This window comes from Triturus cristatus, chromosome 4_1 (assembly GCF_964204655.1).
Source record: "Triturus cristatus chromosome 4_1, aTriCri1.1, whole genome shotgun sequence".
NCBI classification, from domain to species: Eukaryota; Metazoa; Chordata; class Amphibia; order Caudata; family Salamandridae; genus Triturus; species Triturus cristatus.
In genome coordinates, this window is record NC_140585.1 from 1039221017 (window position 1) to 1039244934 (window position 23918).

A 23918-nucleotide genomic window follows, 5' to 3' on the forward strand; every position below is an offset into this window, starting at 1 on the left:
TTAATGGAGGTGTTAGTAATGAGCTTTCCCTCCTGTATTAGGTCATGAGCTTTAAGTTTGTGTTTTTCCGGGAGGTGCTGCATAAGAGCCTCAAGCTCATCGTAGTGTGCTCTGTCATAACGCGCAAGCAGCGCTTGTGTATTCGCAATGCGGCAGATGTTAGCGGCTTGCGAGGCGGTGCGTTTACCAGACGCATCTAGGAGTTTTGATTCCTTATCTGGCGGTGGGGCCTCACCTGAGGACTGGGAGTTAGACCGCTTTCTAGCCGTGGACACAACTAGGGAATCTAAGGGAGCAGGGCCCTTAATGTATGTAGGGTCTGTGGGTGCTGCTTTGTACTTTTTTTCTATTCTGGGGTTTAAGACCCTGGCCCTGACAGGGTCTTTGAACACCTCTGCAGCATGTTTGGTGACACCCTTAAGCATGGGCAGGATGGCTGTGGACTTATCCTGAATATCAAATGTATCCAGTAAGAAGTCGTCTTCCACTGGTTCGCTATGTAGTTCCACCCCGTGGTAGTGTGCTGCTCTCTGCACTAAGTGGTGAAACCCTAGTGAGTCCTCTGGGGGAGATGGCCTGGATGGGTATAGGTCATCTTGAGGCACATCTGGTATGTCAGGGTTTTGGTAATCTTCCCATGGGTCTGGGGTCCCCGGTGGTGTGGGGTCCATTGGGGCGTCCGCCGGGTCATAATCTGGATCCCCGTAATCCAGATCTGGGGACGGGGTCGGGGAATGATGAGGCAAGGGTGGCGGAGACCTGGGAGGGGGAGGAGGTGGAAGAGGTGGAGGAGGAGGAGGAGGAGGTGTAGGAGGTGGTGGGGAGGGCACTCTGAGATGAGATGTGGCAGAGTCCTTCCGCTTGGGTGGTGGAGGAGGAGCTGGTGCGTCAAGACGTCTTTTCTTGACAGTCAAAGTCAATAGCCCAGTCTTTGGATCCTTGGATAAGGTTTTTTGATAAGGATCGGGTGTAAAAAGGTCTGGTGGCGCCGAATCGTCCGCTGGCGCCGATGTTTTCGGAGCCGAGTATTTGGGTGGTTTCTCTGCGCCATGTTTTTTTGGAACCTCCGGTTTTTTCGGCGTCGAGGTAGGCTTCGGCGCCGGAGCGTCGGTGGCGAGGGATTTGTGCTTGTGTTTCGTCGGCACCGAAGGTCCAGGCTTCGGCACCGGTGGCTTCGGAGTCGAGCTGGGCGGCACTTTCTTCGGTGCCGAACGGTATTTATCGGCACCAGGAATCAGCTGGCTCGAGCCCGAGCTGCCGTGAGACTTGTGAGGCTTCGACACCGGGCCCGAAGGTGGGGTGATAGAAGCTGCGTGTTTGGTTTTCCCCAGGCCCGAAGGCGAGGGTGTAACCGGAGTCTCTTTGGATTTGGGCGCGGGGGTGGGAGGGGGTAGAGTACTCACGACCCTCTGCACCGGTGTGATGTCCTCCAGGTCGGAGTCGTCGGCCTCGGAAGCGCTGACGATGTCTTCCTCCTGCTCGGTGTGGTGTTGCCCCGAAGCTTCGGTGTCGTCTCCGAAGATGTCCGGTGGAGCAGCGGTCGATGAGTGCGCCATGGTGCGTCGAGCTCTTCGATCCCGGATGGTCTTTTTTGATCGAAAAGACTTACAGGCGGGGCAGTCTCTAGCCTCGTGTTCTGGAGAGAGGCAAAGGTTACACACCTGATGGAGGTCGGTGTGGGGAAATTTAGACCCACATTTTGGGCACTTTTTGAACGGAGTCCTTTCCATCGGCCGGGACCGGAGTCGAGGAGGGCCCGAAGGCCGGTGCCAATGTGTGGAATCGAGAAAAGTGCCTCTTCGAGAGATGAAGATAGATGAAGAAACTCGATAAACGAGGATTTTCCGTCGAGGCTGGAACCGTAGAAGTTCGAAGCCGGAGCACGAAGTATCACATCCGAGCCCGATGGCGGAAAAAAACAATCTGAGGATGGAGCCGAAGCCCATGCGCAGTACGGACCGAAGGAGGAGTCACTGAACTCGTGACTTCCAAAGACTGTCCAAAGAACAAAAACAAACTGCATAGATCGCCATCTGGTGTTGGGCCCGGATGTTTGCAAAGTGTACAATCTGCAGCTCATATGCCTCGAACATATCTTTATCACTAGGGCTGTGGAAGGGTTATTAACAGACTATAATCTCATAGAAAATGCTGAGTTAAATAGCTAACTGGTGCCATATTATGCATAGTGGCCCCGGGGGTGCACAGTGAGTGCGCGCCTACTTTGTGTTCCCCCAGGAAACTATAGCAATACAAAAGGGGGTCGCCAACGATTGGGCAGACCCTACTGTAAGTAATAATGATAGCGGAGTGCACATGTATCACCCAACGCTTTCTTGACAGATTATGCAATCATTCAAATGTAGGTGTGATCCCACAAAAATAAAGGAATCACTTTGCCTCTGAGGGCGCAGAGGCAAACCGGTCCATAGGAGGCACAATAACCATGTGCCACAAAAAGTCGGGGCAGTGGGTGCACCCCCGAGGGCAGCCCTCTGGAGGCCGAAAAGGGGTCCCATGGACCCTGCCAGATATCTCCCTATAGGTGGGCGCAGTCACTTACTGAATCTGCCTGCAGGAGTATCTGTGTCTCCTCTTTAAAGCTGCCCCCAGGGTAGGCACGAGTTTGGGACTGGCCTGGGGACAGCGTATTCATGATAATATGAGACACTATCCTGGTTTGTCTGAGGAACACCTTTTGAAAGGAGCGCCATGGCACAAACTGGAACAGTGAGCCCAATAAATAATACAGGTCCTGTTGTGTAACATCTTGTGGTTTTAATAGTAAAAAATAATGCTAAATCCCTAGCAGACAGGCAATAGGACATCCAGACCAGAAACAATGCAACAAAATCATCTGGTCCAATGGTTCCTTAATCTAGTGCAACATAAAATTTAAACAAGGAATAAGCATAAAGCATTTAATAAAGAGAATTGACTTGGGCATATTTCTTACAACAACAAAAAATGTTGCCCTAGTACTAAATACTCTGTCTATTTAACAATCTGGTCAACAATTTAAAAACTATTTATCAAATATGAGACACTATTCCTTTCCCCGAAATGAGATCAAACATGTTCTCAATTAAAAACATTAAGCACAATTACTCTAAGTATTTTCCCTGTGAGTGGCGAAGTCAGCATGGTACTGTGTGAACCGATCTTGTAACAGCTCAGATCAACACTCATCTTCTGAGGTCGCCATGCTGGCCCCAGAGCTGAGTTTGCCTTAATTGCACAATGACCCAACAGGTGAATTAAAGGAGCATTGCGGTTTGTTCCAAATGAAAGAGAAGACAGGATGGGATCTGGTGATCTGTCTGCATAGCAAGAAAAGCATTTTACATTTAAATTCACTGTATATCAATTTAACAAATGCGGATATACCAGCAAATTTGACATAGCACAAGCTCTTGTGGACCAATGTTGGACACCCATGCTCTGAAGTCTTAACTAAAGAGAGTTAAAGTTCTACACAATTAATATTTGTCTTCATGTGACTAACAGGGTTTCATGATAACTCACTTGTATGCATAGAAACATTGTAATAAGTTATTTATTCACAAGTTGAAATAGAAAAACATTACATAATAAAAGCACGTTAATGTCCATTGAGCAACGAATCGGAGTTAAATCATCCAACAGGAAACACATTTTAAGACAGATGTCACTCCTGAAACATTAACAGATCATTGGCAATGTGACTATTTAGCTATCATTGTCTCTCCATGAATACGTCAATTTTGCTTAATTAAGGAATACATATGCCGATTAGGTTTAAGTGGTGTAGTTTGCCTTAAAGTTATACTGGTCTTATTTCAATTCATGCTTTCAATCTGTTGCCTTACAACCCAGCATATTTTCAATGAAACTGATAAGCTTTGAAAGGAGGTTTTAGGCTCTGTGTGAAAACATACACTATAGTGATAAATACAGAGACTCGCACCACATCAACGTTGGTTGACATCTAATGTTTATGAATAATTAAACAGCAATATTTGGTGGATGTGAAGTGAGGGGCGAAATAAGTGCTTCTTTCGTTCATTTATTAAATGCTTGATACAACAGATTTTGTTTAAATCTTATCTGTAACTTCCTTAGTGTTGCTGCTCTTTAGGATTAGTTGAAATTAGTCGAATACATCTATTGGTGGAACTACACTTATGTTCTAAGTAAATCTCTATCCATGTAAGGTACACAAATGTTTTTAGTCTTACGGATCTAGAGATTATATAGCCAACAAATAATCAGCAAATTCTATAGTCAGGGCAACCAAATTTGTCAAATTTAATTATCCTGTACATCATAAACATCAAGAAATTAATTGTTTTATGGAATAATCAGGAATACAAAAATGACTATGGGAACCGGCAGAACCATACTTGAATGCTTGATGAGATTAATAGACTCTCCTCTTGCAAGTACTGTATATTTTTGATCATGACATGGAACCCGCTAATTAAAGTTGGCTTAGCCGGTTCCCATAGTCATTTTTAATTCACAGTATTCCCACATTCTACTCACCTGTGCATATACACCTCACATACCACACACACCCACTTCATCATTGGCCAAGATCCCAGGTAGAGATCTCTGGCTAAGAGCACCCCTGTAGGGCCCGTTGGGTATTGCAGCACCGGCCCAACGAGGAACTGCCCTATGATCAAGCAGGACATCCTTCGGGGTGTGTGAGGGCCCTTGCTCCTTATAGGAGCACTCCCCTTGTTTAAGACATTAAAACCCAACCCTCTCCCTTCTCTCCGGAAGGACCAGGACATCTCTTGTTTTCACAGTGATGAAACTGGTCAAATCCCGTAGGGAATGAATAAACCTGCCTAAGAGACATTTGGCACTGAAAGACTTTAGGACTAGACTCCCAACGGCAAAAACGTTTTTAGACCAGGAACCAACTCATTTTGACTCTCAGTCTGTCGGAGTCGTAGAAAGGAGGTTGCAGAAAACTTTGAGGACAAAGACACCTGAATAACCAGATTTTCAGGAAAAAAGTGTTCTGAAAGAAACTTGGGATCACCCAGTGCTGGTCAGTATCTCCTGGCTATCGTCCTGTTAACAGCTGGTGTGGACCAGGGTTTGGTCCAGGTAGCAAGGACAGGGTCCAGTAGGCCATCATTAAAAGGAAGGAGAGGTTCGCCGAATGGGATGTAGATTGCATCACCTCGGTCTAAAAAGTAACCATTGGTTTCTACTATGTGCAAGGATAGGCCAAACAATTCTGCCACCTTCCTAATGGTTTTAGGACAGTTGGCCAAACATGGGAGCATGGAAACTGAAGGGTCAACAAATTCTAGCTCAGGTGAGGTGTCTAGTACATTGACCTCCGCAAGCTCTAGAAAAACCTCAAAGTTATCACAGGGGTATCCTGCTTCATCTGGATCTGAATCAGTGCCAAATAGCCATATAAGGAATAATTTTTTAGGTCTCGCTGAGTCAGCGTACATGCGCTGCACGGAGAGACATTTAGTAGGTGAGTTTTCAAAGTGCTGCTGGCTGGCCCAGCGCTTGCGTTCACGCGCGCAGCCGGCAGCTTTGCAATATGCACAGCCACGATCACCTTCACTTTCGCGCGTAGCCTAGCTTCACTTTTCCCATCGCGCGCACCACTCGCATCTACTTTTTGCTCGCGCTTCTTGTTAAGTCCAGGTCTTGTTTTTCAGGAACCTAGCAATCACTATAAATGTGTGCCAGAACCGCATTCCTGCAGCCCAATTTTTTTCCTACTCTGTCATTTCCATTATCTCGGAGCAATCCCCTTCATCAAAATTTTGGTCGCCATTTAGTGCCGTTCGTGCTCAATGGCTTTTCAAGTAAATGCTGGTCTGGGTTATTTATTAACAAGATTGCATGTACACTGTCAAAGAGAATGCTGAGTTCGCTCAAAGGACCCATGTGTTGACAACAGCGAGTGACCAGCAAGGTCACCACGTCTTTCAGAAGAAACACTAACCTAGTTAGCCGGAGGCTGAAGGCGGTTCCCAGTCACAACGATTAAGTCGAACGGGGTTAATTAGAAGCTGCGTGGCTGAACGCGACAGCTAACGTGTGTATCCGGGTTCGCGGGAGATTGTGTTTTCATATGCACGTGTTTCGAGGAAAACCTGCAAAGCACGCAGAAGATTTGGGTTAATGACACGCAATTGAGAGGGAGTAAAATACAGCACGTTAGTATCCCGTTCGCAAGCCATTCTCATTGCTGAATCATCAGGTTGCTTAAGTGGAAATATGTTCTAACCTCCAAATTCAGAGTGATGTTATGTTTTTCTGAAAAGTAACTGCTCCATAGAGGCCTCTTGTCAAGCGATTGACGGTTTATTTTTTTTCATTTTCTTTTTACTTGCGATAGGTCATCTTTTTATTGGCCCTTCACTTGGCCACGGGCTAGTTGCTCACAGGAATGTTTTGTAAAGCTAGAACACGCAGGAAGTGGGTCCGAAGGCACTTCCCTTATCAGCATCACTAACTCTTCAAGTTTTATTGAGCCTCCTCCCACGGTTGGATAGATTTGAGGAGCAAAATGTCCTTGAGAGTTGCTAGAGAAACAAGCATTGGCATAGCTAATAGGTCTCGCCTTTGGGACCTTAGAAGTATTTAGTTATGCAGCACAATAGCCTTACTGAAACAACATTAGCTGTTGCATGACTAAACACTTATAAGGTCTCTTTATATTGCTGCTCCTTCAGGGGGAGCTGAGGCCTTCTTCTTAATCTCAGAGCGGTCTCTAAAGCCTGTGAAGTCAAGTGGGCCAGTCCTGGAGTTTATATTGATATAAACAGTGTCAGAGCCATGACTGGAACCAGCTTCTGTGGCACTGGGGACAGGTAGGGTCTGGCCAGGGTCAGTGTCGGTGCCATCAAAGTCAGCAATGAACTCCACAGTGCCGCTGATTGTGGCATGAAGGGTACAAATGGAGCAGTAGGAAAACATGCCAGCGGAAGTCTGTGGGACAACCCAAAAGGACCCGTGATGCAAGGAGACACTGCAGCGGAGACCACAGCCTGCCTGAATACTTTTAAATATGGCATTCAGCTACGATGCTCGATTCAAATTTGGTGCCAAAAAATAAGTCTAGTGTTGTGTGCTTGAGGTGGCGTTGACACCAGGAACTTTGCCATGCCGGCCGCGAAGTGGTTTGAATTTCGACTAGATCCTGTTCCCAAGAGGCACCTGAGGGGAGTGGAGAACCCCTCGGAAACTTGCATCTCTTTCTTCCCACTACTATATTCTTTCTTCTTCCAGTGATGGGAAGTCCTCGAAGTCAATGACCCTGGTGACTTTTGCCCCTTCTGTCATCCTTGGCCTGGGACAAAGAGTTTGGCTTCCCTCTGTTTAATGGCTTTGGGGGCATACTTTGACATGACTTGCAGGCCTGTGAGTCATGGTCGAACCTAGACAAACAAGTTATTTACCTTCGGTAATGCTCTTTCTGTTGGATACTCAACCTAACTGCAGATTACTCACCTCCAGAATAATCCAGAGGCACCTGACCGAATCAGAAGCTTTCAAGCCGTGCTCCAGCGCGTTTGCAGGTGGTGTCATATGGCTCCGCTCCGACTTCGTTCCAACCAGAAGTAATAAAGTGAAGCCAAACAAGGCATCACCACTATGTGCGGATGTTACTTTCTTTTTGGACTCGTCCTTGTCCTCAGACACAGAGCCCAAAACATAATCAGCAGTACTGATGCTCTGATCTCTACACTGAGGCCTTTTTATAAGGGAAAAGAGACCATTTCACAGATGGGGAGGTTGGGGGTAAGTGAGGAATCTGTGGCTAGATAAGAGTATCCATCAGAAAGAGAGTGACAAAAGATGGGATTTTGATTTGGACACCTGAGATGGTGAATCACTTTGGTGGTTGAACAAAATCCTCTCTCAGGGTTGTAAGTGAGGACCTGTGTATCCGCGAGTCAGTCCTGCATTCATATTTGCAATGTTAGAAGCAAAGCATCTAGGTAAAGGTCTGAGCAAAGGAGAAGCAGCGAGAGGAGGGATACATTTTCCCAATTTGTGGTTACTCTGAGGGATTCCAAATGAAATGCAATCATTTTATTTTACCCAATTTATAACAGCAGGAACTATGCTAGTGGGACAAGTGACTAAGTTGGTGGCTTCTAAACTGACCACCCTCTTATATTTCTCTAATAAAAGTCATCGTTGGGGAATAAGCTAGCTCTCTGATAAAATGCAAATGAAGAAAGAGAGTAAAGGTGAATGATACAGAAGTCAGTCAATTACAATTCATCAATAGCCTTTAGATACTGTTGCATTGATAAATAGTAGAAACTGTAACAAGCAGATCTTCTGAGCAATTCTGTCTGATCTGCAGCAAGATTCATGTATAGAGAAATTTCACACTTCAATGTTACAGTATATTGAAGGAATATCTAATATAATCACCTCTTCCAGTGCATGGTAGGTGCCATTCTTGTCGCTTCCCTCTGGGATCCAAGTTTAGCCCGTAGCACTACAATAGGATTAAACAAAACACGTATTAAATAATTCATCATTTTTTTGTGCTGTTTTGACAACCAAAACAATGCAAACACACTAAATGCACATTATCAACACAATTTAAACTACTGTAAAAATTATCAAAATCTAAATGGCCCACTGGACAGCAATTCTAATCACTGTAATGCAAAATGCATAAACAAAAAGTATTAACAATTTCCATAAAATGTAGGCAATTTTTTATAAACTAGCAAATGGATTTCTGGATATAAATATTCATGCAGAGTCATAAAAAGGGGCTAAAGTTATAATAACAATACAATGTTTTCTTATGGACTAGCAATAGTAACAAGAAAAAACAGAGTTTCTATCAATTATGTTGATATTTATACCATGGAGGCGAGAACAGATGTACCACAATACGCACAATTAATTAAAAAATAAAGTTGTAATAAATTTGAACAATGCCCACTTTAAAAGCACAAGCCATAGCGTGGCTCAATCTGATGAAACAACACGCACATCAGATTTACACAACGTGATTGATTTACTTGACTGCACAATGTAAAGGGCTACCACGCGTAATTTATCGGACAACACAAAAAAGTTGTAAGTACAGTTCTAAGATCAATGTTCGATCCTGCGCTGAAGTATTTATTATTTTTGTCCTGAGGCAGCGCCTTAAGTGGGGTGGCAAATGGGTGTGTGGGAGGGAGGAGTCTGTGTAAGAGGTGGGGTGGGTTTATAGGACCGTGGCCACAGAAGCGAAACTTTCCAATAGAAGTGCTCTATGCAATTAAGAGCCTGGCTTAACACATGTAAACTACAGACCTGTGCTTTATACAACGAACAATTCAATAAGTATTTCAGTGCCATCTTTCTGTTATTGCATTCAAACATACAACGATAACGGGCGTATGCCTAAAGCAAGCCAGACCTATTACCAATGTCAATACTTGTTGGCAGTACCAGATAAATGAGTTACAGTACTGATAATGCTGTGAAGAATCGGAATAGAAAAGGTTTCAATTCTGAAACCGAGACTGTGAATGAAACATGACTGAGGTCTGTGGAATGAGGTAGTTGTCTTCAGTGTCACAATCGTTCCTCTACTTCCCTTCACACCACTTTCCCCTGAAGCCTCTCTATGAACTCTTGCGTCTTTTTCTCCCCACATCATTCTGACATTCTTCCTCTGCATGGTCCACACCTCACCTCTTCTTTCCTCCCTCCACCAACTCTTTTCACTCTCCTCTTCTGCAGGTACTTCCTTGTGTCTCCTTCACTTCACCTCCCCCTCACACAAATACAGTGCGCCCAATCACCTGCCAGCATTGCATTGCTTTCTACTTTCATCCTGCCAATAGCACAACTGCTTTGTACCTCCGTCACACACTTTGACGGTTAATCAAAATTGCAATTGGCACACCATTGGTCTGTGCCCAGTGAAGGTTCAAGGATTGGATGAGCATGTATTCGGAACACCTTTATGACACACTGACAGGCACAGGCCGGCAAACCTCACATTTCCACTAATTTTAATACTTAATTATGGCCCTTTTTAAACACCCACATACAACCAGAACTCACAGATACCTCCAGAGGACCTAATTCACAGTGCACACAATAGAAGATTAATATGCTGCATGAAAAAAACTGCAGAAAAATATCACCCTGGGAAAAGTAAACACTCTTAGGAAACCAAATAAAGTGAAGCATGTGAAATGTAAACACTAGCAACCTAACCGACATGTATTACCAGTATGGTTTTGATATTGAGAGGAATCGATCAGTGTTTTTAGCCTATAAAGATCATCAAAGGAGGGCCCGAGAAGGACCCGTTTTAAAGTCCGATTTTAATTACTGGGGGTCTGAGACCCAAAGGGATCGACCCTACTTAGCGCTTTGTCGCGAGGTCGCCAGATGCCCTGAGGTTAAGTCATTCATGTCTTAAGATCACACAAACATGTTTTCCCTACCCATCATCCGTAGCTACTCCTCACAAAGGGCACTGCTGTCCAACAAAAATCAGATGTATTTGCATTTCCATTAGCAGGGAATGAGACAGACCGAGAAGCTATCCAATCAAGAGCAGGGAACTGCCCGAACGCCTAATATTTATATTCATTTTGATGTGCTAAAAGCCAGAGGTCTTCCACTGTTGTGTGTAGACTTAGATTCCGTATATAGGTTTCCCAGTTTTATGCCCTTATATAGGTACAATTCATATTGCCCTTATTTAGGCATAGAAAATCCAGCCCTTATTTAGGCATTGTCCATGCTATCCAAATACAGGCATGGTCTCCTACATCCGTCAATCGACGTCACAAAAAAAACAGAAAACCAGACTCTTAAGCCTTTAGGAATTTCCCTTGCTTGGATACTGATTTCTCCAAGAACTCATTTAGTATGCATGAACATCTATTCCTTAGGGGTTCATTCATGACGTTCCGATGCCCGACTTTTACGTCAATACAGGCATTCCTAAACACCTTCAAGGTGTAAATATACCTGCACTTGCCTTGGCAAACCACGGTTCCGGTACGGTCCAGTTCGACTGCCTACTTGCGGTTCGCCACAGCAAGTTCGGAAGGATATCGAGTTCCCGCCTGATGCACTGACCAGACGCTGTCATCCTCCTCGCAGAGAATCCAGCTCCAGTGTTTCTGACTCCCCTTGCGGGGTGCTAGATGTCAAGTCCCGGAAAGAGATTCCAACCTCACACACTCTAAGGTATGGAGCCGACTAGAACTTCGAGAAACTTTTGGCAACTCTTGGCAAAACTAAAACTATAGCTAGCTATACTTTAGAAAACAGCACCTACTTCTTATCTCGTACTACACTTAGGTTAGGTACACTGGGGTAGAACTATTTAGAAGCATCAGATGAGTATCCACATTTTAGCCTGTGTTATTTATATATGTATTTTATGAATATAGGTCATAACTACAAACCATGCTATTGCAGTATTATTTAATCTTACTGCTAACCCTGTACGTATTGTACTTCGCATCCTGTCTTACGATTGTAGCAGTTCATATCTCTTGCATGAGAAATAAGACTGTTCAATAAACCTTTTTTATTGAAACGCCCGTCTCTCTATTTCTGTGCAACTCTGTAGAAACGAAGCATGCACGATTAACTGAGTAAAACTGTTATCTATTGTTTCCACGGTTCTGAGATTGTTCCGAATCCAAGGGAAACAAAGTTGCCATGTTATGCAGTTGTCAGAAACTAATCCCTTCTTGTATATTCGAGAAGTTTCTAGTGACCTCCGAGTTAGCTGGCACACACAAGTAATTAAGTTTAATGTACTCGATAGAGACATACTGACCTCAGTCCTATGTCAAAACTATAGTGTATATTATTCCAATGCGCAGAACCTATCAGGGATATAGGAACTACACTACACTACAACTATCGGCTAAAGTGGTCTCTTGTCTAAAGCAGTCTGTGGGCGAAACCTAAAAAAGGACACAAATCACAACTCGCATTAGATCGGTGTAAGCAGGCAGCTGCAGTCCCATCTGTCACGTCACCAGCAGTGGGCGATTAGGTAATGTCCAGCACGAAAGCAGATCAAAATGCATCCTAGATTTTGATGTGACTGAAGTGTGCGGTGTTGGTGAATGTCTAGCATCAAACAAATGGGACTCCTTAGCTGCCAAATGTGGCAGTACGTGCAGAGTAGCTGTTGAGAAGTACTGGACAGAACTGCTGACAGGATGCATAGCTAGAAGTGGCCTAATAGTTGTGAAAAATACATTTAGACAGTCCAGGCTTTTAGGCATCAGCACCTCATCTGGCTAGGTTTTGTTCTGCCTGCTACGCTGCAGGTCGCCCTCCTCCACTGGATCTTTAAATCAATGTGGGGATGATTATAGAACAGATATCTCCAAGATCTATACACAGCGCAGGCTCGCCTGAGCATAATCAACATAGAAGTTGCTACTATGATGAGCCTATTTGCTCTAAAACAGTTCTATCGAATAACGCCATTTTTTAACTGTGCATCAGATCCAAATTCAATATGCATTTCATATGGGTCAATTTGATACATGGAAAATGCGCCCGGTGGAATTTCATGTAACTGTCAAAGTTAAATGTAAAAAAGGCTTGAGAACAGACTTAAAAGAGCTTTACACTTAACTGCTGCAGCAATTTCGCATTTCAAAGGTGTAGGAACATGTGTGATCTAGTCCCCGATAAACAATTTGGTGAATTTACCGCAAGACCTCAAAACCAACAGGCCAAAACTGCATTGTGGATTTCTTACGGTAATAGAAAATGTATGATTAACTACAATCCGGCCCCAGCTCCAAGTGGGAGACAGGCCACATCAGCCACTGTTGGCAGCCCGCAAGCCCACCAGCTACAGAGGTCTAACTAGGAATACATAGAACTGACAGGCAAACCAATCAACCAAATGCTAGTGGCCTCTACTAGGTGTACGCTAACATTTAAACAATAAGAACTGGCCTTAGGTTAAATCGTTACTCACTGATGAGTCAAACAGTGCTCTCAACAGACAAGGTGAGCGGAGGGACAGGAAATGCTCTGCTCCCTCGCCTCCAGAAAGGAGAGAATGACGCAGATACCGCTTAAAAAAACTCAGTCGGTAGGTGTGTTGTCAGTCCCAGCCCAACAGTGAAGGGGATTTAGGCTGACGATAGCGAAAACAATTAAGTGACGAAGCAAAGATAAATGCCATGGGCAGCAACGCTTGATTATTAAAAACAGACGAGTATAATAAGTGAGCAGCTCATGTACTAAGGGATACACAAGGAGCATATGCAGGCGACTACATCTCTCACATGGGCCATCACAGGCATGTGAGCAAGATCACACATTGTGTGGACTGAGGGCACCACTATGGTCCACTGACTTTTTGTTGTTCTGTGCAAAAATGTCATGCAACATCTGGCAGATTTGTAACACTGCTGCCGTAAAAGGAATTTAAAAAAAACTAAAATCGCAAGCTCTAAAGTTCTCCATTATTGCATCTCTTTCGATGAGGTTTAGGTATCGGTCCCTTCACAGGGCAAACCTAGATTAGAAATAACAGAACTGTGATGGTCCTGATTGGGCAAGGGTGGTGAGAATAGGTCACTTTGAGTACTGCTCACAGCACTAAAGGAGCTTGGTGGTCCCCATAAAAGACATATTAATGCATTTTCATCTCCTTTCTGAAGTGAAGGAGAAAAGCAGCTAGTTCAATCTGTGGCGAGATGTGTTTTGAGAAATGTATGCGCATTGGAAAATTTTACATTTCAGCACGAGATCGCAGAACATTTGATAAAAACATTTTTAAGACTTAAATCATTTGGCTTCAATATCCTTTTTAGAAGACAGTTCGAAAAATAATTTAAAAGCACCACTATGATTTGTTCTTCCCTTTTCAAAGCCATACCTGGAGGGAAAAATATGTAAGAAACAGATACAAATCTGACGTTTTACAGAGCCAGGGCAACCTTTATCTAACAACCAATTCCAATTGCATCTATTGCCTGGGTTAATTCTTTTCTTAACTGAAACAAAAGCATGTAGAATTCCTAAGATATGCCTTTTATGATTTTTCTTCTTAAAAAATCAACTCTTATTTACTAACAATCATAAATACTCTGTTGTCCTCTATGAACAGTACATAGGTAGGCAATCTTCTAGGCACTAGGCAGGCCCACAGCCTCTCCACCAAGCTTCACAGATGTTAAGTGGTATCACCTCATCTCTGAGAGTCTAGCTGTCATTTAGACAATAGCCTTGGTCTCACAACAGCCCTTTACGTATTCTGCGGAGCACTACCCTGGTGAATGAAACGGCTTAGAACTGGAACCAGGTGGAATGGCTTGGGTTCCACTTTTATACTCTGTTTGCAGACAGGGGCCATGGATTTTCTGCCCGTGGCCCTGGACACAGTTTAGACTGACTGCCTATCAAATGCCATTTTCTGGCTGTTATCTAGACACTGCCTTTGTGCATTGTGAGGTCTCTCATAGCAGGCAGTGAGGGTGCTAATCAAAGCAACAGTATCCAAACATCGGGCGAGGTGTGCATTTTTAAGACTATGCCCTTGGCTGTCATCAGCTTTCCTTTAGTAGCAATCAGGAGCAGACAAAAATGCAAATCCTGTCTAGAACTCACCCCTTTTTTCATCCACCAAATGACAGGGCTCAAGAATGACCAATTAGCAATCACCTACTAAAAAGAATTCACAGAATTTCTAAGGAGAGCCATAACTCCATACTGCCTCACATCAATGTCTTGGTCTCCGCCCAGACCCCCAGAATATTACAGCATGAGTTAGGTAATTTTGCAGCAAAAAAAAGGAAATGGTGCGGCACACTCTGGAGTTGTTTTTATTTTAGGGACATTCAGTAGTTATGCAATCATTTTTCTACTGCCTTGTTGATACCTTTTCGTAATAAATCAGATCCTTGACATCTGACATACCTTTTACAATAAACCAATCAGTCCTATAATCTTTAAAAGTGCCTTGTCACCATAACCAACTGCTGCCAGCTATATAGATAGAGCCTAAGCTTTCCCATGAGGCAACCTTCAGACATAACGATATATAATTATGAATATATACAAAATTACAGCTGGTAAAACAATACAACAATGCTCTAACAAGGGCCTAAAATGGATTCTAACAGTGCCAATCTTTCGCCCTCAGCATTTGTCAAAGAAGGTACCCAACACCAGCAATCTTTGACAAACATGGTGATGTGTGACCTTCCGTGAAATAAAATGCCTGTTCAATGTCTTTAGCACAGTATAATACCAATCCACATTTCAAAGCATTTTGGCTTTAATAAATAATTTTCCCAAAAAATAAGTCTGGCCTACTTCCTTTGTCATAACTATTCAAAGTAAACACATCAGACCATTGGCATCTGGCCAGACTGTTTTCAGTGCACCTACAAACAAATACACAATTACTGCTGGTAGCAAAGCATCACGTAACCTCTCTCAAAAGGGCCTACTAAAGATCATCACATAACAAATCTTCAACCCCAAACGTTTGTCAGATGGTGTGACAAACATACTGTAATCTGTCAGAATCCATGTAGCGAAATAGCTGTTTAAAGCCTTTAACATGTTCTAAAAACAATCTGCACTTAAAAGTGTATTGCTTTAATACGCGCTTTTCACAATAGTTATGTTAGCCTTTGACGTACATTTTCATAATAAACAGATGAGAATGAGAAAAACCAACAACTTTTTCTAGTGAACCAACTTCAGTCAATAGCCTTTATTGTGGTCTTGTCACCTAAACCAACCCAGGTCTACTGCATTGGGCATAAGCTTTTCCACAAGGCAACAATGAAGAATAAAGTCATAAAATTTTAAATATATGGAAAATTGGAGTCAGCGAAACAAAATACAACCTTCCTAAAAGGCCTACCAAGGATTATCACAGTGCAAACTTTCTGTCCCCAGGTTTTTCTCAGAGTGGGTAAACACCACCAAAATTCTTACTTGCCACAGTAATCTGTGAGATTCCATGTAACAAAAGAGCCGTCTGCAGCCTTTTAACGAAGAGCAATAAGCAGCCACCTATAAAGCTCTATTGGCTTCGGTTTTCACAGTAAATTACTGTTGCCTATTGCATTGTCATAACCGATCACCCTTTCGACATTGCCCATAATTTCCCCAGTGAATCAATGAGGCCTACAGCCTCTCTGGCCTACTGTATTGAGCATATGTATGTACACAATGCAACCACCAAGCACACAGTCATAAAATATAAATACATACAATATTACAGACTGCAAAACAGTGCTTTCCAACAAGGCGAAAAGTACAATTCAAGCCGCCTTTGTCACTGGAAACGCACAGTGTCTGCACAATTGCATGCTATACTATTGCCCACTGGAATTATGCGATTGTGCAGCTGCTGCGATTTTCACATTATCCATATTTTGCTGCATAATCTGCAGATTTTAAACCCCAAAAAATGTCTATTTCAAACAGTTCAAAAGGTACTAAAAGCGCAGTGATAAGTGTTGCTGCTCAGTGGAAGGTTCTTTGCAAAAATGATTGGTCAACTTTCTGTTGCTTATTGCTAGAATTGAATATTAAATCAGTACGATTGAGGTGCAAGTAATGCCTAGTGATTAACAAGGGTAAAAAAGACTTATTACAAAATGAGCCGCATTTAGCTGCATAATTAGCTTTTTCTTGCTTCACTCAAACCTGCCGAATTATTTGACCCTCCCCTGCCGCATAATTCTTATGGCCATGGCTTTAGTCATGGATATCAACATGTGGCTACAGCCAGAGCTCCCAGCTCAGTTGGTCACGACAGACCTCAAGAGTAATTACAGGCCGCCAGGTGGCAGCATTTAATATGAAAGCAAACTGCGCTGTCATTACGGAACGTAAAACAGTTCGCTTTCTTTTACCAACTTGCATCACAGACCGTGCTTTCCGGCAACCATGCGCCTAACAGTTCTATTTATCGGCACCTGATCACACGCTTTAAGGCTTAATCCCATTGTCTTATTTGTCTAACTGAAAATTGCTGAATAAAATCGGTTTACAAAAAAAAAAAAAATCACAGACCGTGCTTTCATTAATCTGTGTTGCCAAACCGCTTTTGTTGAACTCTTAAATGAATCACGAGCTGCCTTTACGTCACACAGACGATAGCTGCCTATGAATCAACATTACAAATCTGTAAAACTCCATAGCAGCCAATCGCGCTTCGTCGAGGTTTGTATGTGGTGTTTTCACTTAATACGTTCTGCTGGCACTGGCTACGTTAATGCCAACCAGAGTACTGACCAGGTATGAACACAGTCATTTAAACAAACGTGGTGTTCGCAGTTTCACTTTTGCACGACGCACCCACTATAGTGCTTTCTGACATCAGCAGGTCTCCCCATTGCAATGCATTTGAACGAAGCAATGTATTTAAAAGATACCGGCATTAGAAAAAGACATTGCTAAAGGCCAAATTCAGTCCCTCAAACTTGTGATTGCCGCGCAGTCTTTGCAGAGACCTCATTCTCGGTCCTTCCCTCCTGCTACTTGACGGGCACAATCCGAGGGTGCATGGTTTGTCTTTAGTATCTGTCCTATCACACCCGACGGTACAACCGAGAAATGTTTTCCTCAGTTATTTTTAATGTTTTGGGGTTCCTGCGCGGATTAACAGTGGTCGGTGATCGGCTACTAATCGCTCTACTCCAGATCCTGCTTTCGGAGAGCTGCAGGAGGCCCCTGTGGCACTCACGGCCACCAGCCTTAAGTCAAGAGGCAGGTGGCCGAGTCCAGGACTTGTGTCCACGCCTGCCTTCGCCACTCCAACGGCTGTGAGGTGGGTGGGCATCGGAGGGGCGGATAGAAGGTAGTGCACTTCAGAAGAAGAACAAGCATTGAAAATGCAATAGGTCTCGCCTTTGATTAAGTTAAAGCCATTTGCTTTGCTAATGGTATTGTATAGCAAAGCAAATGGCTTTAACTTGAAGGAGAGACCTATTGCATTTTTAATGCCAACCTTTGGTCCTGAAATTTGACCTCATGTACTGATTTTTTGTCCTGAATTTTGACCCTTTGTCCTGAATTTTACACTCACCGTCCTGAATCTGCACCCATGCCAGTTGGTCACCCTACAGGGGGAATGGCTGCTTTAAGAATGGCTGCTCCTGTTCCACAATGGCACAGATGAGCAAAAGAATGATGGAGTGAAATGCTACGCTGAAGCTACCAGTGATTCAATATGATTCGAGCATTCTCTCCCTCTCAGTGAGCCAGCCTGGGCCATGTGCCAGGAAGTGGGCACTGTAGCTCGCTGCGTTATGAGAACTCAAGCTTTCTTCATTGGTGAGGTCCAAGAAAGCCAAAACACGCCCAGAGTTCTTGTTCCCCATATGAAGACAGACGAACCCAAATCACTTTACAATCCCCCTCGCGGCGTTTAAAAAATAAGTATATTTAAAACAACATATTAACAACTTTTTTTGTTTTTTCAGCCCCGGAAGGTCGCCGCCGCAGTGTGAAAGGCTCGTGCAGCTGAGTAAGGCCGATCCTCGTGTATAAGGCGTCACAAGCAGCAAGGCAGCAACTGTACATCCTAAAAGCCATAGGTACAACTGGGTTCTGCTCACACCGCACTGAACCCTGCCCCGTAGCCCACCGCGTATGCCCCGGCGCTGAAAGAAAAGCTGCTCGATGATGCCCCCCTCATAGCCCTGTACACCTCTGCACAGGGGCGGCACCGCAGGCCAAACACAGCTTTCCCAAGGGGTCCAGGCGCAGCCGTGCGAGCAGAGCAGGACGCTGACTGCAGCTTCGACTTTGAGACATAGCAAAGTGCCCCCACCTGACCTTCCCCTGGTGAGAGCGGCCACACAGACTCGCTGGCTGTCTCAAAGCAAGGCTCGTCCAGAGAGATACACGAACAGTCTCTTGGAAACAAAGTGCACCTCACAGGATGTCAGTGAGACCAGTGTCAGGCGTCAGGTCACGCCACACCGTCTCTCTTAGTTCGAGCGAGACCCAGGTCAAGGGTCACATCCTCGGCGGTCTACTGTAAAGATAACATCCTGTGCCACATTAAAGTGCATCAACGACTCGTCAGGAAAGTAAGCGCTATATAAATACAATTATAGAGGATCAAATCTATCTCAAAGTGAGGCCACGTCCAGTGTCAGGTCCCTACTAGTGAGAGACATACCCAGCATTAGGGATCACGCTCAGCTCCCCATGAGCCTTAATGGTCCCCACCCCACCATTTACCCCAATGCAGTGCTTGGAAAGCTTTAAATCTACGAATACACTGGGGGTGCTGTGTACTCACTAAAGTGCAGTGCACTTTTTTTGTGCAAGCATTATACGGTGCTCCGAGATCTCGGCAGTTATTACACCACAGGCTGGAGTAAAGGACCCCACAATCCCAGGTGTTCTACGCCCCCCCCCCCTCCAACACAACCCAAACCTGCCAACTTTCCCCGAAATGCAGTGCAATTCCATGTGCTCAAAGCCAGTGTTCTGAGCCCCGGCAGTTCGGCGCCCTGAATTAAATCCAGCCCCCTCTAGTCCAAGACACACGCAGGCGCTCTGGGCCCCAGGTAGCGCAGCGCCGCCTGGACTCCAGTGTAGCGCTGCGCCGCCTGGACTCCAGTGTAGCGCTGTGCAGTGGCGTCCCTAACGCAGCCCTCGGGGGCTGCCCCTTCCCTCACGCTCCGTCTTATTCCTGCTCTCTGACATCAGCGGGCACTGCCAGCCTCTTATTGTGAATGAGTCCCACATGCCGGTCTCACTCCAGAAACCATCTTGTGTGAGGGCAAGCTGTATCCCGGCCCAGCCTTGCAAACTGGCAGCTTCAGCAGGGGGTGCATCTCGCTCCGGGGGAGGTGCGGCGAGAAATACACACCTGCCTCCCCCGTGGCACGCAAATACACCTCCGTAGATTATGCACAAAAACAGAACTCGCCCCGGGGCACACAACCTGCTGCTCTCTACCAGAGGCGTACATCTCACATGTAATATATACACGTGTGCCGCGAGAGTACATGACACGCGGGTGTGTGTGATGGAAGTACAGCTTTTGGCCGCATCATATGCACGCCTCTCCTGGCGGGAAAACTGTGTGTGTGGAAGTGCAAAATTGACAAGAGACGTATTTTTGAGCCCCCCCCCCCCCACACACACACACTCTACAGATTCTGAGTTAAACAAAAGGCGTGGCTCTCCTGGGGTCCATCGTATAAAGCTTATTGCACTGTATACACAATAAGTACATCTCTCTTGGGGTGCACCCTTTGCAACTTTCTCGGGAAAGTCACCACACGGAGCTCTCTGCACGTTTCTTCAGAGAAGAGACATTGTGAGGGGCCGCACCGAGGGACGCAAACATTCGTTTTCTTTAATGATGTGTTCGCAATATGCAGATCGCTCCAATAGGTACAACCCAACGCATGTGTCACCCGTCGATATGTTTTATGTGGCTATCCACTATGCAGTAAATAAGAATGGAGAGAGCAAAATTAAACAACACACTGCGGGAAGGGAGAAAGAATGGAGGCAAGATGGACTAGACGAAATAAAGAGAAAGCAAGAGACAGACAGAGAGAACAAGCATGTGGACGGCGCTGCAAATGAAAAAAATAGTGCTTACTGTCCTTTAAAGGAAAGAGTGTAAATCCGCCCATAAAAGATCCAATCACGGTGGGCGGGGCCAAACGCGGACAGGGTGGTAACCAGGAGGGACTAAAATGCCTCCTGAACAATCAGTACACACCGTTTAGCATATTTGGTGACGTCAAATGACGCACACCAATGAAAATTACGTCCGGAACCGAAAGTGAACTTCGCAAACCGTATCGATTCCAAAAGCCTCGCATGGCAATGTAGCACATGCACGCTGCTAACGCCAGCCGAGACCTAAAAAAGCAGGGATACCTTGATAGTGGCGATCGAAAGTCAATGTAAAAACGTAAAGGTTGTAAAGAACCTATGCTCCAAGGGAGGGACAAACAATAATACGAAGGAAAGTCACTGAGTGAGAAGCAAGTAAATGAGATAGCCAATTAAGTTAATCAATCATGAGCAATGGGCGGACTCAAATCCCCCTCTACAATTGGACACTGTACACAATCCGTATTGTAGCATTTGTGTAGCGCTTAGTTACAACCCCTATGTCGGGTGCTGAAGCGATTACCCACATTGGAAGCACACTACACATCGTGCAGGGTGTGTGCTTGGAAGGGTGGTTTTTTTTTTAAGCTAATGTGGGACATGGGTCGCAGAGCCTACCAGTGTGATGGGTGAGGGTATGCGAGGAACAGACGTGCAATTATAAATAAATAAATAAAAAAGTTGGTCTTTAAATGAGACCTAACAAACGGGCAGATAGGGGACTGTTGAGTTTACACTGCAAAGGGAAGATGATCACATCAGAGATCACACAAACATGAAGTACGTTTTTAAAAGCCAAAAGTCTTCCCACAAAGGGCACATCACAAAGTAAGCACAGAGTCCATACTAGGTCTGTACCGAGACAAACAATCTCAAGAGGGCAACTCATTCAAGAGTATAAATGTATGCACCAAATTGCCATGATTTATACATATATACTGGCTACAGGGGCAGCCGGCACGGCTCACGGGGGCTTGCAGGCTTCTTTAAAAAAAATATATATAATAAAATGTAGTTTTTAAAAAACGTATCTTGCCGCCGGGTCTTGCGTATTCTCTCCTGCTTGCCTGTGTCCGACTCCACGTTGGAACAGGAAGCAGGCAGCCAAGCTCCCACCCCTAAATCAATCACAACGCTTGTTGTGATTGGTCAGAGCACTGTGACACGGCGCTCAGCCAGGGGCTGTAGGGGTGGGCATGTTCTCCATGCAGGCATAATGCAGACTGTATGGAGAACAGGGGAGTGCACATGTGTAACGCCCTGAACGTCTCAGGATCGTTTAACAGACACGATAATGAGAACGCAACCACTTGTGAAGGTTTAGTTATTTTAATGAAGGCAAAAATAATACAAGGAATAAACAAAGGTTATAGTCACTGGAATCCTCCAGGCTAAGTACGTTACCAGCCCACAGCACGGATGGTCCTAACCGTCCTCTGCATATACGCCGATCCCGGCGTATGCCAACAGAGGGCAGAAATGAAATGGCCGACAATGCCAATCGGTAGGCTGTGAGGGGCACGAAGAGTGTTGGGGAGAATCGAGGAGTCAGGGAAACACCCAGCCGGGGTCTCTACCTGAAGGGAGCAGCCGCTCAACCTCTTCCTCAGACTGCACCGGGACGCGGAGTCACCTCCTGGTGATGCGTCACCGATACCCCAATCACAAGCAAAGAAGACTGAACCGAGAGCAGCCGCTCGATCGATCCTGTGGACTTCCGAGTCTGTAACGCGGCAAACACCTCCTGGTGTGCGTTACAGCTGGCAGTCCCTGTATCTCTGGTCGGGCTGGGAGTTACGACTCCAACCAGCAAAAGCGCCACTGCGCTTTGACTCAGCCGAGTCAAAAAGCGAAGCTCAATGGTTATCCGGTAGAGCTTCCGGGTCCTTCACAGGAGACGATGGGGCAAGACACGGCCCAGGGAGTAACGACTCGACCTACCTCCGTTCTTGCCTTACTGGAGCACCACTCCGGAACACTGCTCTTCACTAAGCAGGTACGTCGGTGTAAACACAATATCCGACAGCGTTGTACCTCCCGGTTCCTCCCTTTATGGGGCGTGTTTTCCTTGAGTTATGTAACAGCTCTCCTGTTTACATAAGGGCGCGTTTTCCTTGAGTTATGTAACAGCTCTCCTGTTTACATAACCTCTCAACCGCTAAGCATCCTGGGGGATGTAGTCCGTTTTCGCTGGTTACCGTTTTCCTCCCCTCGCATGACAGGAATTCTTGACAACATGACTGTTTTGGGCGGCCCAACAGGGCAAATCAAACAGTCAATTCGCACAGGAGTGCCTACCACTCCTTCCCTGCAGCTACGCCCAACCCTCTCACACACTGCCATGGCAGGAGGAAAAAATAAAATGATAACATTCCATTATTATCATTTCACTTTTTCCTTTCTTTGCTGCTAATGGCAGTGGGGCGATGCGCAGGTGGTTCTTGACCTTGCTTAGACACAATGAAGGCCAGTGGGTAACGTGCCCAGATATCTGGCATGGGAAGCATGTGATCACAGCGTGTGCTGTGTCCTGACTGGCTGAGTGTTCCTAACTTCATGTAGCATTTAACTTTATGGTGTTTTAGAAATGCACGCTCCTCCGGCCATGTGCGTTTTATTGGAGTCAACCACCCCGGACCATTGTGGTGTCGCTGCCTATCTCTGGAACAAATATGGGTTTTTACCGTTCGTGCATGTGTCCTGATATTTGCGTGCCACCCCACCGGTGATCTGTTAATCAGTAGCCTCAGGCCTAGGTCGCAAGGCCTGCCTGACCACGTATTTCTGACTGAGTTGATGGAGAGGTCGTCTTGGGAGGTTTCGACAAGTGATCCAATTTCATTTTTAAGCATACCTGTACCATTGCGTACATCAATATTAACATGTAATCATATGAATGATACCAACATGATATCCATTTACTCATGAAAGGCTAGTAGGGACGGGATAGAGTCAGTCACATTAATTGGGGGGGGGGGGGGGGGGGAGATTTATTTTTCGCATATGGTGGCATGTGTGCTCTGTATCATCGTGCATCAGAGCTGCTGAGGCAAAATAAGTCTAAAGGCCTATTCTGTTATTGGTAGCTCTGCTGCTTGCTTAGGCTACTAGGTGACATTAGGGCACTATTAACAGTTTGGTGGCCATGCTGAGAAGAACTGGTGCAGTTTGGCAAACCTGGCGTAAAGCTCCATTATACCTACGCAAACCTTGCATAAACCTGACAGTACTGGCCAATTAAAAGCAAACACTGGCAAAGCTGGGCTGTTGCATAACATGGCTAAAGAAACATTGACAATGCCAAA

General features: G+C 45.2%; 1 protein-coding gene across 6 annotated transcripts in view; it reads right to left on the reverse strand.

The window, feature by feature from the left end:
• PHTF2 (putative homeodomain transcription factor 2) overlaps nucleotides 1-23918 on the reverse strand; it is a 514204-nt gene that overhangs the window by 334986 nt on the left and 155300 nt on the right. For all 6 annotated transcript variants that reach the window (XM_085653986.1, XM_085653985.1, XM_085653990.1 and 3 more), the window contains exon 2: nucleotides 8413-8479. The gene's annotated coding sequence lies outside the window, so the exon portion shown is untranslated. The remainder of the gene's footprint in view (nucleotides 1-8412; nucleotides 8480-23918) is intronic.